General features: G+C 36.8%; 1 protein-coding gene and 1 long non-coding RNA gene across 2 annotated transcripts in view; one reads left to right on the top strand and one right to left on the bottom strand.

Moving 5' to 3' along the window:
• The window catches only part of LOC126251551 (echinoderm microtubule-associated protein-like CG42247), a 569,483-nt gene that overhangs the window by 509,624 nt on the left and 47,072 nt on the right, over positions 1 to 12,787 (top strand). The window lies entirely within an intron of this gene.
• The window catches only part of LOC126251552 (uncharacterized), a 46,893-nt gene that overhangs the window by 9,909 nt on the left and 24,197 nt on the right, over positions 1 to 12,787 (bottom strand). The window contains exons 4-6 of the long non-coding RNA XR_007545755.1: positions 12,413 to 12,553; positions 12,052 to 12,326; positions 1,541 to 1,681 (exon numbers count right to left, since the gene is read on the bottom strand). This is a non-coding gene — a long non-coding RNA (uncharacterized LOC126251552). The remainder of the gene's footprint in view (positions 1 to 1,540; positions 1,682 to 12,051; positions 12,327 to 12,412; positions 12,554 to 12,787) is intronic.

Genomic DNA, 12,787 nt, shown 5'->3' with positions numbered 1-12,787 from the left:
TTTGGAGCTTACAGAACAGGTTTGTGCCAGAATATCTTGGATGAACATTGTGGACTGTGGATTGTGGTTTATTAGTCTCATAACATACATAATCATTTGATTCAGGTACAGGAGACACGTCAAACGTTTGGTGAAATTTAGTGTAAACATAGAAAGCTGATGTTTAAACACAGCATCATAATAATAATACAGTATTGTTTTATATACACAAAAGACAGAAATAATAATACAATAATAAAAACAGTATCTAAAAATTTAACAGTAAATTACCCTAGCTCAAGTTATCATGTCATCCTCTAAAAATTCTTCTATCGAATAGTAGCATTTCTCCTCCAGAATCTGATGTACCCTTATTTTAGGATCTCCGGCTTAACATTAAATATATTTTTGACCATTAATTTGTTACATGTTGTCATCCTCATATACTGTGGAGCCCGATCATATAATTTCAATTTGTGTGTGGGAAGCATAAATTATTTTTATTTCTTGTGTTGTATATGTGGGTAAAATGATTTTCCTCAAATAATTTTTGCCTGCTGTGTAGGGAGATAATAATTTCATAAATTTATATGGAGGATACAGTTAGGGTTTGCAGTTGTCAAAATAATGGGTGACAAGATTCTGTTTTCTGTGCAGGACACATTTATCTGATAATTTTTTTCTGAAGTTTCAGTATACAAGATACTCTACTTGAACTTCCCCAGAAAATTATACTGTACCAAATGACTGATTAAAAATAACTATGGTATGCTATTTTTCATGTACTCATTGTCAGTAGAATTTGCAAGTATGTGCGTTTCAAATGCAAAACTGCTTAGTTTATTTGATAAGGAGTCAATATGTGTGTTCCAGTTCAAGTTCTTGTCCACATTTAGTCCTAGGAATTTGACAGTGTCAGCTTCTTCCATAAGTTTATTATTGCATTGTTTTTTTTTTTTTTAAGCTCTGCACATTTTGAGTATTTGGTTTGTAAATGTACCATATGGGTTTTTGCAATGTTCTGTTTCAACCCATTTAACTGGAGCGAGTTTTCTAGGGTATCCAGTGTGCTCACAATGAAGCTTGGAATTTTTTTTTTTTTGCATCACCCTTTTCAATTAAAACAGAAGTATCGTCTGCAAACAGAACTGATAGGGAATTGATATTTGTGGATAAGTCATTTACATAGAGTAGGAACAAGATTGACCCCAAAATGGAGCCTTGAGGCATGCCTTGTGATACAGTACTCCACTTCAAAAAATAATTCACCACAATTGAAGTGACAGTTACCCTTTGTTTTCTGTTCTGCAGGTACGATGTAAGCCATTTGAGAGTATTACCCTTAATCCCATATTTATCTAATTTATAGATAAGCAAGGCATGGTTTACAGAGTTGAAGGCTTCAGTAAGATCACAGAAAATACCAGCAACTTTACTTCTCTGGTCCAGTGCTTTCATATCTTTTCAGTAAAGTTATTTACTGCATCCATGGTGTTTTTTCCTGGTTGGAATCCAAATTGATTATTTATAATAATATCATTTTTACAATAAAATTTTGTACCTTGTTTGCAGCTACATTCTCAAACACTTTAGATAAGATTGGAAGAATAGGAATAGGTTGATAGTTTCCCATTGCTTCCCTCAACCCTTTCTTGAACAGAGGTCTGACTTCAGCATACTTCAACACATCAGGAAAGCATCCCTGTTCAAAAGATTGATTAATTATTTTAGTTAGTGGAGGTACAATTATGTGGTACACCGCTTTAATCACTTTAGTCGGTATCCCATCCCACCCAGCTGAGTTTTTATTTTTTAAATATAATATAATATTTTCCACATGCTTCATTGAGACTTTTTTTTAAAATCTGTGAGATATTCGGCTCCTTGCTTGAGTCCATAGGGGTTTACTTATCTCTGACACTCAACTACATCAACATCTGACTTTGGCACATTTATGAAGAATTCATTTAAACACTCAGATATTTGAGCTGGCTATCACTTACTTATCATTTACAATAAGGCTATCGTTTACTTTATTCCTAGATATTTCATTTCTATTAATTCTAACACCTAACTCTGATTTGACAACAGACTGCTCTGCCTTTGTTTTACTTTTATGTTGTGAAATGAACTTATTGTTTGCCATTTGTTTGGCTGCTTTTACAACTTTTTTGAAGGAAGCTTTATAACATCTAACATATTCAGTACAATATTATATTTCAGTTCATTATGTAGTTACCTCTTCCTAGTACTAGAAATTTTTATACCCAGAGTTATTCATTTAATTTTACCTGTGATTTTTTACATGTGGTTCCAAGTGGAAAAGTTTCATCAAACACCCCAAGAAAACTGCTTAAAAATTTGTCAAAGTTACTACTGCTTGAAACACAGCTGTCATAAGGCCATTCAACCTCTCTTAACTTATTTCTAAATACAGTTCCTTTTCATAGAGCTTCTGTTACATGAATGAATAATGCAGAGTGGTCAGAGATTCCTAGATCTAAGCAAAATTTATGGACATCTTCAAATACATAGCTGGTTAGGATATTATCAATACAGGTGGCTGACTGTGCATTTACCCTAGTGGCTTGCTTAAAGTTTACTTTGAAGCAAAAACTTTTTACTATGTCAGTGAATTTAGACACATCATTGCTTTCACCTAGGATATTAATGTTGAAGTCAGCAGCTATTAAAGCCTTTTTTTTCTTTTTCTTTGTTTATATTTTAAAGGAGGCACTGAAATTTGGCCAGAAAAGCTTCAATCGCAGCTTTCTCTGGTACTCTGTAAATAGAAACTACTATGATATTTAGGTCCCTTAACTCGATACAGTAGCTCTCAAATATACTATCTTCATTCAAATGATTAAAATCATTTCTTATTACATATTTTGTATCAGAACGAGTAAGTATGCAAGAGCCTCCACATGATTTCTCATGTCTACAAAAGCTGTTTGCTGCTTCAAAATTTTCAATTTTGTTAAGAATTTTAATATTGTCACATGAAAGGCAATGTTCATTGAGGAAAATAACTTTGATCTTTTAACACTCTGAAAGAATAATTTGTAATTCGTCCATTTTACGACATTTGTTTTGAAAGTCAGCACTTAGACCATTTATATTCCAGTGCATTATGTAGAAACATTCTTTCTTATTTATGGTTTCAAGCAGCATATTCTTTCTTGGGTACCATTTTGGTCTTGCCATTTTAGTTGCCAAACACTGTTTCTCATCCCCATCATTCCTTATGTTTCTCCCATTATTCAGAATTTTACAAGTATCAGCGAACATTTTACTGAGAATTTTTGATCCCAATCTGGCCTTTTCCTAGATCTGTCTAAGGCATTTGATACAGTTGACCACCAGAAGTTGTTGCATAAATTAGAGGCACTAGGAGTAAGGGGAGTGGTTCTCAAATGGTTTTGTTCATATCTAGAAAACAGAGTACAGTCAGTAGAGATCACACATGTCTCCAGTGCATCAAAGTACATTAAGAAACATATATCTGATCCACAATATGTCAATATTGGGGTCCCTCAAGGAAGTGTACTAGGCCCTGTATTATTTCTGGTGTATATAAATGATTTCCCACAACATATCACCCATGGAGAGAAGATATTGTTTGCAGATGACAGCAACATAGAAATCACCAGTAAGGCAACAGCACAAATGTTGGAAAATTCTACTGAAGTGCTGAGGGATGTTCACAAATGGTCTCAGGAAAACAAAGTAACTCTCAATGCAAAGAAAACAAATACAGTATGCTTTAGAATGAACAGAAAACAGAGTCCCTTAAATTTGAAACTAGATAACATTCTTAGGGTTGCACATTGACAGCCAAATGAAGTGGAATGAACATGCTATGAAACTCTTGAAAAAGATATATACATCTACATACATACTCCGCAATCCACCATATGGTGCGTGGCAGAGGGTACCTCATACAACAACTAGCATCTTCTCTCCCAGTTCCACTCCCAAGCAGTACAAGGGAAAAATGACTGCCTATATTTCTCTGTACGAGCCCTAATCTCTCTTATCTTATCTTTGTAGTCTTTCTGCGAAATGTAAGTTGGTGGCAGTAAAATTGTACTGCAGTCAGCCTCAAATGCTGCTTCTCTAAATTTCCTCAGTAGTGATTCACAAAAAGAATGCCTCCTTTCATCCATAGACTCCCACCCGAGTTCCTGAAGCATTTCCATAACACTCGCATGATGATCAAACCTACCAGTAACATATCTAGTAGCCCACCTCTGAATTGCTTCTATATCCTCCCTCAATACGACCTAATAGGGATCCCAAACACTCGAGCAGTACTCAAGACTAGGTCATATTAGTGTTTTATAAGCGGTCTCCTTTACAGATGAACCACATCTTCCCAAAATTCTACCAATGAACCGAAGACGACTATCCGCCTTCCCCACAACTGCCATTACATGCTTGTCCCACTTCATATCGCTCTGCAATGTTACGCCCAAATATTTAATTGAGTTGACTGTGTCAAGCGCTACACTACTAATGGAGTATTCAGACATTACAGGATTGTTTTTCCTATTCATCTGCATTAATTTATATTTATCTATATTTAGAGTTAGCTGCCATTCTTTACACCAGTCACAAATCCTGTCCAAGTCATCTTGTATCCTCCTATAGTCACTCAATGACGACACCTTCCCGTACACCACAGCATCATCAGCAAACAGCCGCACATTGCTATCCACCCTATCCATAAAATCATTTATGTAGACAGAAAACAGCGGACCTACCACACTTCCCTGGGGCACTCCAGATGATACCCTCACCTCCGATGAACACTCACCATCGAGGACAATGTACTGGGTTCTATTACTTAAAAAGTCTTCGAGCCACTCACATACTTGGGAACCAATCCCATATGCTCGTACCTTAGTTAGGAGTCTACAGTGGGGCACCGAGTCAAATGCTTTCCAGAAGTCAAGGAATATGGCATCTGTCTGATAACCTTCATCCATGGTTCGCAAGATATCATGTTAAAAAAGGGCGTTTCGCAGGAGCGATGCTTTCTAAAGCCGTGCTGATGAATGGACAGCAACTTCTCTGTCTCAAGGAAATTCATTATATTCGAACTGAGAATATGTTCGAGATTCCTGCAACAAACCGATGTTAAGGATATTGGTCTGTAATTTTGAGGATCCGTCCCTCTGCCCTTCTTATATACAAGTGTCACCTGCGCTTTTTTCCAGTGGCTCGGGACTTTACGTTGGGCAAAAGATTTGTGATAAATGCAAACTAAGTAAGGAGCCAATGCAGTAGAGTACTCTCTGTAAAACCGAATTGGAATCCCATCAGGACCTGGTGATTTATTTATTTTCAACCCATTCAGCTGCTTCACAACCCCAGGGATGTCTATCACTATGTCCTCCATACGGGAATCTGTACAAGACTCAAATGGCGGTATGTTTGTACAATCCTCCTGCGTGAAAGATTTCTCAACTGCTAAATTTAAAATTTCAGCTTTTGTTTTACTGTCTTCCATTACCAGGCCAGACTGATCACTGAGTGACTGGATGGAAGACTTCGAGCCGTTTACCAATTTTACGTAAGACCAGAATTTCCTTGGGTTTTCAGCAAGATCTTTTGCTAAGGTATGATGGTGGTAGTGGTTGAATGCTTCGCCCATTGCTCTTTTTACAGCAGCACAAATCTCTACTAACTTTTGCCTGTCCTCATTCTCCCAATCTTTCTTGTACCGCAAGTGCAACTGCCTTTGCTTCCTAAGCATTCTCTGAATTGTGCTGTTAAACCACGGTGGGTCTTTTCCGTCCATAACCCACTTTTTTGGCACATACTTGTCCAATGTGTGATTTACAATATGTTTAAAATTTGCCCATAATTCTTCCACGTCCATCGTACCAGAAGTAAATGAAGTCAATTCATTTACTAAGTGGGATGCTAACAACTGCTTATCTGCTCTTTCTCGTAAGAATACTCTCCTACCCTTCTTGACCGACTTTCTAACTTTCATAACCATAGACGTAATGGCAACATTGTGTCTCAACACTGACACCGTCGATGAGGTCTGGTCTGTTCGTGGCTACCAGATCTAAAATATTTCCATTACAAGATGGCTGTCGATTTAGCTGCTCAAGACAGTTTTTGGATAATGTGTTCAAAAGTAATTCACACGACAGCTTGTCTGTACCACCTGTAATGAATCCATAGACATCCCTGTCTATACTAGGTAGGTTGAAGTCGCCTCCGACTTGTATAGCATGATCCGGGTACTTCTGCGATACAGAATGTAGACTCCCTTTGAATGATTCTAGAAATGTCATGGTGGAACCTGGTGGCCAGTAATAACACCCCACAATTAACTTTTTTCCCCTAGCCCTGTTAAACTTGTCCAGATAACTACACAATCACATTCTACTTTGACCTCAGTAGACACAATATTTTTGTCAGCTGCAACGAAGACACCACCTCCTACGGTGTCTAATCTGTCTTTCTGATACACGTTCCAACCCTCACTAAATATTTCAGAACTTCCTATCTTAGGATTCAGCCAGTTCTCAGTCCCGAGTATAATTTGCACGCCACACACTTCCTGGAGGGCAGTAAATTCTGGAACTTTATTCTGAGCACTCTGAAAATTTCCTGCTAATATCTTGATAGCTGAAGTGTCTTTATACTGAGTGTGTCCTGATTTCCCTGCCTGCACGTCGACTGGTGAGTGTTCATCAGGACACCTCACACTACTGCCTAGCCTAAAAACCCCAACATGTTATGCACTTAGAGTCCTTATATCCGCATGCAGTAGTGAATGTTTGAGAACTGTATACTTTAGTTATGTTCATTCAGTACTCAGTTATGGTATTATTTTCTGAGGAAACAGTACTCAGAATTTACAAACATTATTTAAAATGCAAAAAGAGAGCAGTAAGAATTATAACAAAAAGCAGTAAGCAGGCCCACTGCAGAGAAATTTTCAAAATGTTAGAAATTCTAACTGTTCCTTGTGAACTTATATTCCAAACCATAGTGTACATCAAGAAAAATATAGAAAATTATAGCACAAATAGCAGTTTTCATAACTATAGTACAAGAACAACTCACTGTCTTCACCTAGACAGGAAGAATAAACATAAGACTCAAAATAGCTTCTTGTATGAAGGTGTAAAACTGTATAATAAACTGCCACAGAAAATAAAAGAAGCAGATAGATGTACCGATTTAGGCAAAATCTTAAATTCTTTTTGCAGGAACACTGCTTTTACACTATATGTGAATTCCATAGTACAAAATGATTGTAAATAGCTTTTGTTTCACAATATTTTGATAAGGAGCAAAAATGATTGTAAATAACTTACATGTCACCATGTTTAACTACATGTAACAACAAACCGTATAAATATACGAATGTATGCAACTGACAACATCCATACATTTTAAAATGTCCACGGATGGCTAAATAAATAAATAAATAAATTTAAATGAAGACCATCTTTACCCAGGCTTTTATTGCTTAAGAACTTATTTGGATTCACTACACAGCTCCTGATTCTAATTGTTCTCTTTTGTGCAGTAAAGATCTTTTTGGCTAAAGGTTGATTACCCCAAAAAATTATACCATATGACATGATCGAGTGAAAATAGCCAAAGTAAGCTGCTTTGATGGCATTTATACCACCAACAGGGGTAATTACATGCAGGGCATAAATTGCTACACTTAGGCTTTTATAAAGATCTAGAATATGCGAGGACCAGTTTAACTTGTCACCAATATAATGCCCAGAAACTTTTGAGATGCCACACTATAATATAGTTTGACTGTCACTGTATAATTTGATTGCTTCATTTTCATGCAGTGATGCATGAAATTGAATGTGTTGTGATTTCTCAATATTTAGTGTTAATCCCTTAGACTTAAACCAGTGAAAAAAAATGTAAATTTGCTCTCAGTGTTTGTACAGAGCAGGAGATCATTGACAAAGATAAGAAACAGTAAAGGCCCCAGAATGGATCCTTGTGGCACTCCACACTTTAATGTGCTGCAGTCAGATGAGACAGGACATCCATCAAAACCATTTAGTATCAACTTCTGCTTCCTATTGTGTAGATATGATTCAATCCATCTACCAGTACTACCATTCAAAACATAAAAATTGGCCTTCCTTAAGAGCATGTTATGGTCAACACAGTCAAAGGCCTTTGACAAGTCACAGAAAATTCCATTGAAAGAAATTTCATTTGTTATAGAGAAAATAGCCTTCTCTGTTGATTTGTTTTTTGGAAGTGAAATTGATTTTTGTTGAGGATGTTGTGAATTGTGAGATGCTCTACAATTCTTTTTTTACATTACTTTCTCTAATATTTTTGAGAAGCAAGTTAACAGAGATATTGGATGATGGTTGGTTAAATTAGTTTTGTCACCCTTCTTAAAAAGTGGTTTCACAACAGCAATCTTCAATCTCTCTGAGACAATACCTCGCTGCAAAGATTCATTAGAAATGTGGCACATGAGTTGCTTTACGACTTTCAATAAAATGTTGTCAATGTCTGTAGAATTGTTATTTATGAAGGATTTTATCATCTACATCTACATCCATACTCTGCTAGCCAGCTGACGGTGTGTGGCGGAGGCTACTTTGAGTACCTCTATCAGTTCTCCCTTCTATTCCAGTCTTGTATTTTTCGTGGAAAGAAAGATTGTCAGTATGCCTCTGTGTGGGCTCTAATCTCTCTGATTTTATGCTCATGGTCTCTTTGCGAGATATACATAGGAGGGAGCAATATACTGCTTGACTCCTCGGTGAAGGTATGTTCTCGAACCTTCAACAAAAGCCTGTACTGAGCTACTGAGCATGTCTCCTGCAGAGTCTTCCACTGGAGTTTATCTATCATCTCCGTAATGCTTTCGTGATTACTAAATGATCCTGTAATGAAGAACACTGCTCCCCATTGGATCTTCTCTATCTCTTCTATCAACCCTATCTGGTACAGATTCCACATTGCTGAGCAGTATTCAAGTAGTGGACGAACAAGTGTAGTGTAACCTACTTCCTTTGTTTTCAGATTGCCTTTCCTTAGGATTCTTTCAATGAATCTGTCTGGTATCTGCTTTACCGACAATCAACTTTATATGATCATTCCATTTTAAATCGCTCCTAATGCCTACTCCCAGATAATTTATGCAATTAACTGCTTCCAGTTCCTGACCTGCTATATTGTAGCTAAATGATAAAGGATCTTTCTTTCTATGTATTTGCAGCACATTACTCTTGTCTACATTGAGATTCAATTGCCATTCCCTGCATCATGCATCAATTCATTGCAGATACTCCTGCATTTCAGTACAATTTTCCATTGTTACAACCTCTCAATATACTACAGCATCATCTGCAAAAAGCCTCAGTGATCTTCCGATGTTATCCACAAGGTCATATATGCATATTGTGAAGAGCAATGGTCCTACAACACTCCCCTGCGGCACACCTGAAATCACTCTTACTCCGGAAGACTTCTCTCCATTGAGAATGACATGCTGCATTCTGTTATCTAGGAACTGTTCAATCCAATCACACAATTGGTCTGATAGTCCATATGCTCTTACTTTGTTCGTTAAATGACTGTGGGGAACTGTATCAAATGCCTTGCGGAAGTCAAGAAACACAGCATCTACCTGGGAACCTGTGTCTATGGCCCTCTGAGTTTAGTGGATGAATAGCGCAAGCTGGGTTTCACATGATCATCTTTTTTGAAACCCATGCTGATTCCTGCTGAGTAGATTTCTAGCCTCCAGAAAAGTCATTATACTTTAACATAATACATGCTCCAAAATTCTACAACTGATCAACATTAGAGATATAGATCAATAGTTCTGCACATCTGTTCGATGTACATTCCGATGTCCATTCCGATGTCCATTCTTGAAAATAGGGATGATCTGTGCCCTTTTCCAATCCTTTGGAATGCTACGCTCTCCTAGAGACCTACAGTACATTGCTGCAAGAAGGGGGGCAAGTTCCTTCATGTACTCTGTCTAAAATCGAGCTGGTATCCCATCAGGTCCAGTGGCCTTTCTTCTTTTGAGTGATTTTAATTGTTTTTCTATCCCTCTGTCATCTGTTTCAATATCTACCATTTTGTCATCTGTGTGGCAATCTAGAGAAGGAACTACAGTGCAGCCTTCTTCTGTGAAACAGCTTTGGAAAAAGACATTTAGTATTTCGGCCTTTAGTCTGTCGTCCTCTGTTTCAGTACCATTTTGATCACAGAGTGTCTGGACATTTTGTTTTGATCCACCTACTGCTTTGACATTAAGACCAAAATTTCTTAGGATTTTCTGCCAAGTCAGTACATAGAATTTTACTTTCGAATTCGTTGAACGCCTCTCACATAGCCCTCCTCACACTACATTTCGCTTCGCATAATTTTTGTTTGTCTGAAAGGCTTTGGCTATGTTTATGTTTGCTGTGAAGTTCCCTTTGCTTCCACAGCAGTTTTCTAACTTGGTTGTTGTACCATGGTGGCTCTTTTCCATCTCTTATGATCTTGCTTGGCACATACTCATTTAACGCATACTGTACGATGGTTTTGAACTTTGTCCAGTGATCCTCAACACTATCTGTACTTGAGACAAAACTTTTGTGTTGAGCCATCAAGTACTCTGAAATCTGCCTTTTGTCACTTTTACTAAAAAGAAAAATCTTCCTACCTTTTTTAATATTTCTATTTATGGCTGAAAACATCAATGCAGTAACCGCTTTATGATCGCTGATTACCTGTTCTGTGTTAACTGTTTCAAATACTTCTGGTATGTTTGTCACCAGAAGGTCTAATGTTATTGCCATGAGTCAGTTCTCTGCTTAACTGCTCAAGGTAGTTTTCAGATAATGCACTAAAAAAAATTCACAGGATTCTTTGTCCCTGCTGACTGTAGTGACTGGAGCCATACAAATTGGGTCATATATGTTGTGGCCTGCCTTTTGTAACAAATTCATAGCGATATTTAATGAATCCTTACAACCAACATGATCTGCTGCTGTTAAGAAATGATTGCTAATTTTTTCCAGGCTCTCTCTTTATGACATTCTAAATATCTTTTAAGGGGATCATTTGACAATCTTAAAGAGGCATGTAATTCCCTCTTAGTCCTGCAAGAAATTTTAATTCCTTCTGTAATCCATGGTTTACTAGAAGAAATCTCAGTGTTCTTCCTGACAGTTCTTTTTGGAAAAGACATTTCAAACAGAGAGATAAATTCACTTACAAAAATGTTAACTTTATCGTTTACATCACTTATCCTATAAACTGGGTCCTAATCTATTTGTGGTAGATGGTAATTGAAGTCGGAAAGAGTTTCAGTGTTTATACATCTAGAGTGCTGGTAGGTGTGGAAGACTTTGCTGCACAAACTGATGGTATTAACCTCAAGTAGTTGGCCGTCATGATCAGAAAGGCTGTTTGACTTGGCTTATACTTGCATTGTTGATTCTGTTCTTGTCAATGACAATATTGTCTATCATACTTTTGCAGTTTTCTGTAACTTGAGTGGGGAAGTTAACCACAGCAGCCAAGTTGCAAGAATTCATTAAATGTACAGGTCAGCCATATTGCTACTGTCACTTACAAAGTTAACATTAAAGTTCCCAACAACTATTAAATTTTTGGATTTGGATAAAAGTTTACCCAAAACTGTTTCTAACTTATTCAGAAAAATACAAAATTTCCTTGCTTGAAACTCTGTAAACTGTAAGCACCATAACTGACAGGTTCTTTGCAGTTATTTCAATCCAACAGACTTCAAAATGTTGATCTGCAGAATATATGTTTAAATCTAAAGATTTATAGATAATTTTGTTGTCAATATAAATTATAGCATCACTGTTCTCTCTGCCTGTTCTACAATAATAAGTAGCTAAATTATACCCCTCAAGTTGCAGCCCTCCAATTCCATTTGTCATGTGATGCTCAGTAACACATAAACATGTGCATGATTAATAAAATCTATGTCACCTAGATTTACAGATAGAAAGTCTAGTTTATTTTTGAGACCTCTGATATTTCAATGAAAAATAATAAGACTGTTATAGCTACCTTCACTGTCCTATTGTATGTTCACAACATATCCCACTTTTTCATATAGAATTGAATTTTCTCTACTGTGACATGTCACAGCCAGCGGTTGTCCACTTGATGATGTCTCTGTGGTTCTGAGGGTTCCAGCCATAAAAAATCACTGCTTCCCTTTGGCACTCATCTTACTCTTGTTGAGGCTCGTGGTGCAGTTTTTTCACTTCCATATACAGCAGCAGAAACACTTCCAAGATCTTTAGGTTCTCCGGATCAAGCATCAAATGACATTGATGTTTCTGTGGATGAAGTATGTGATAAATTTAATAATAATAATTATTATTATTGTTATATTGTTGTTGTTGGCCCATGAAAAAGACTTTACCTTCTGTAGAGAAAGCAAGCTATTATCTCTAAATTTAGCAATGTTAGCTGAGATTCATATATTTGTGTATTGCTTGCATTCTTATTTTTTTCCTTGGTAGACTGGCATGGAGTACCTTCTGCAGCACAAGAGGTGACTTTTCTAACAGAGCAGATTTAAAGAGTTTTTAGTTCTTCAGTTCAGTTCCACAGTTTTCTTATTATTGATACAATGTTTTTGCATAGTTCGAACTTCCCAGTGCTGTTTAGGTGTAGCCCATGGTTAGTGTAATCACTTGTTTGCTAAAATGGATTGACATCAATTACCTTCACATTAGCAAACCTTGATGATGTATTCATTATATATCTGTTAAAATTATTCACTGTGTGGTTGATT

Source organism: Schistocerca nitens, chromosome 4, assembly GCF_023898315.1.
Source record: "Schistocerca nitens isolate TAMUIC-IGC-003100 chromosome 4, iqSchNite1.1, whole genome shotgun sequence".
In the NCBI taxonomy this organism is placed as follows: domain Eukaryota; kingdom Metazoa; phylum Arthropoda; class Insecta; order Orthoptera; family Acrididae; genus Schistocerca; species Schistocerca nitens.
Note: the sequence above shows the minus strand (reverse complement) of the source record. Positions and strands in the feature narration are given on the sequence as shown.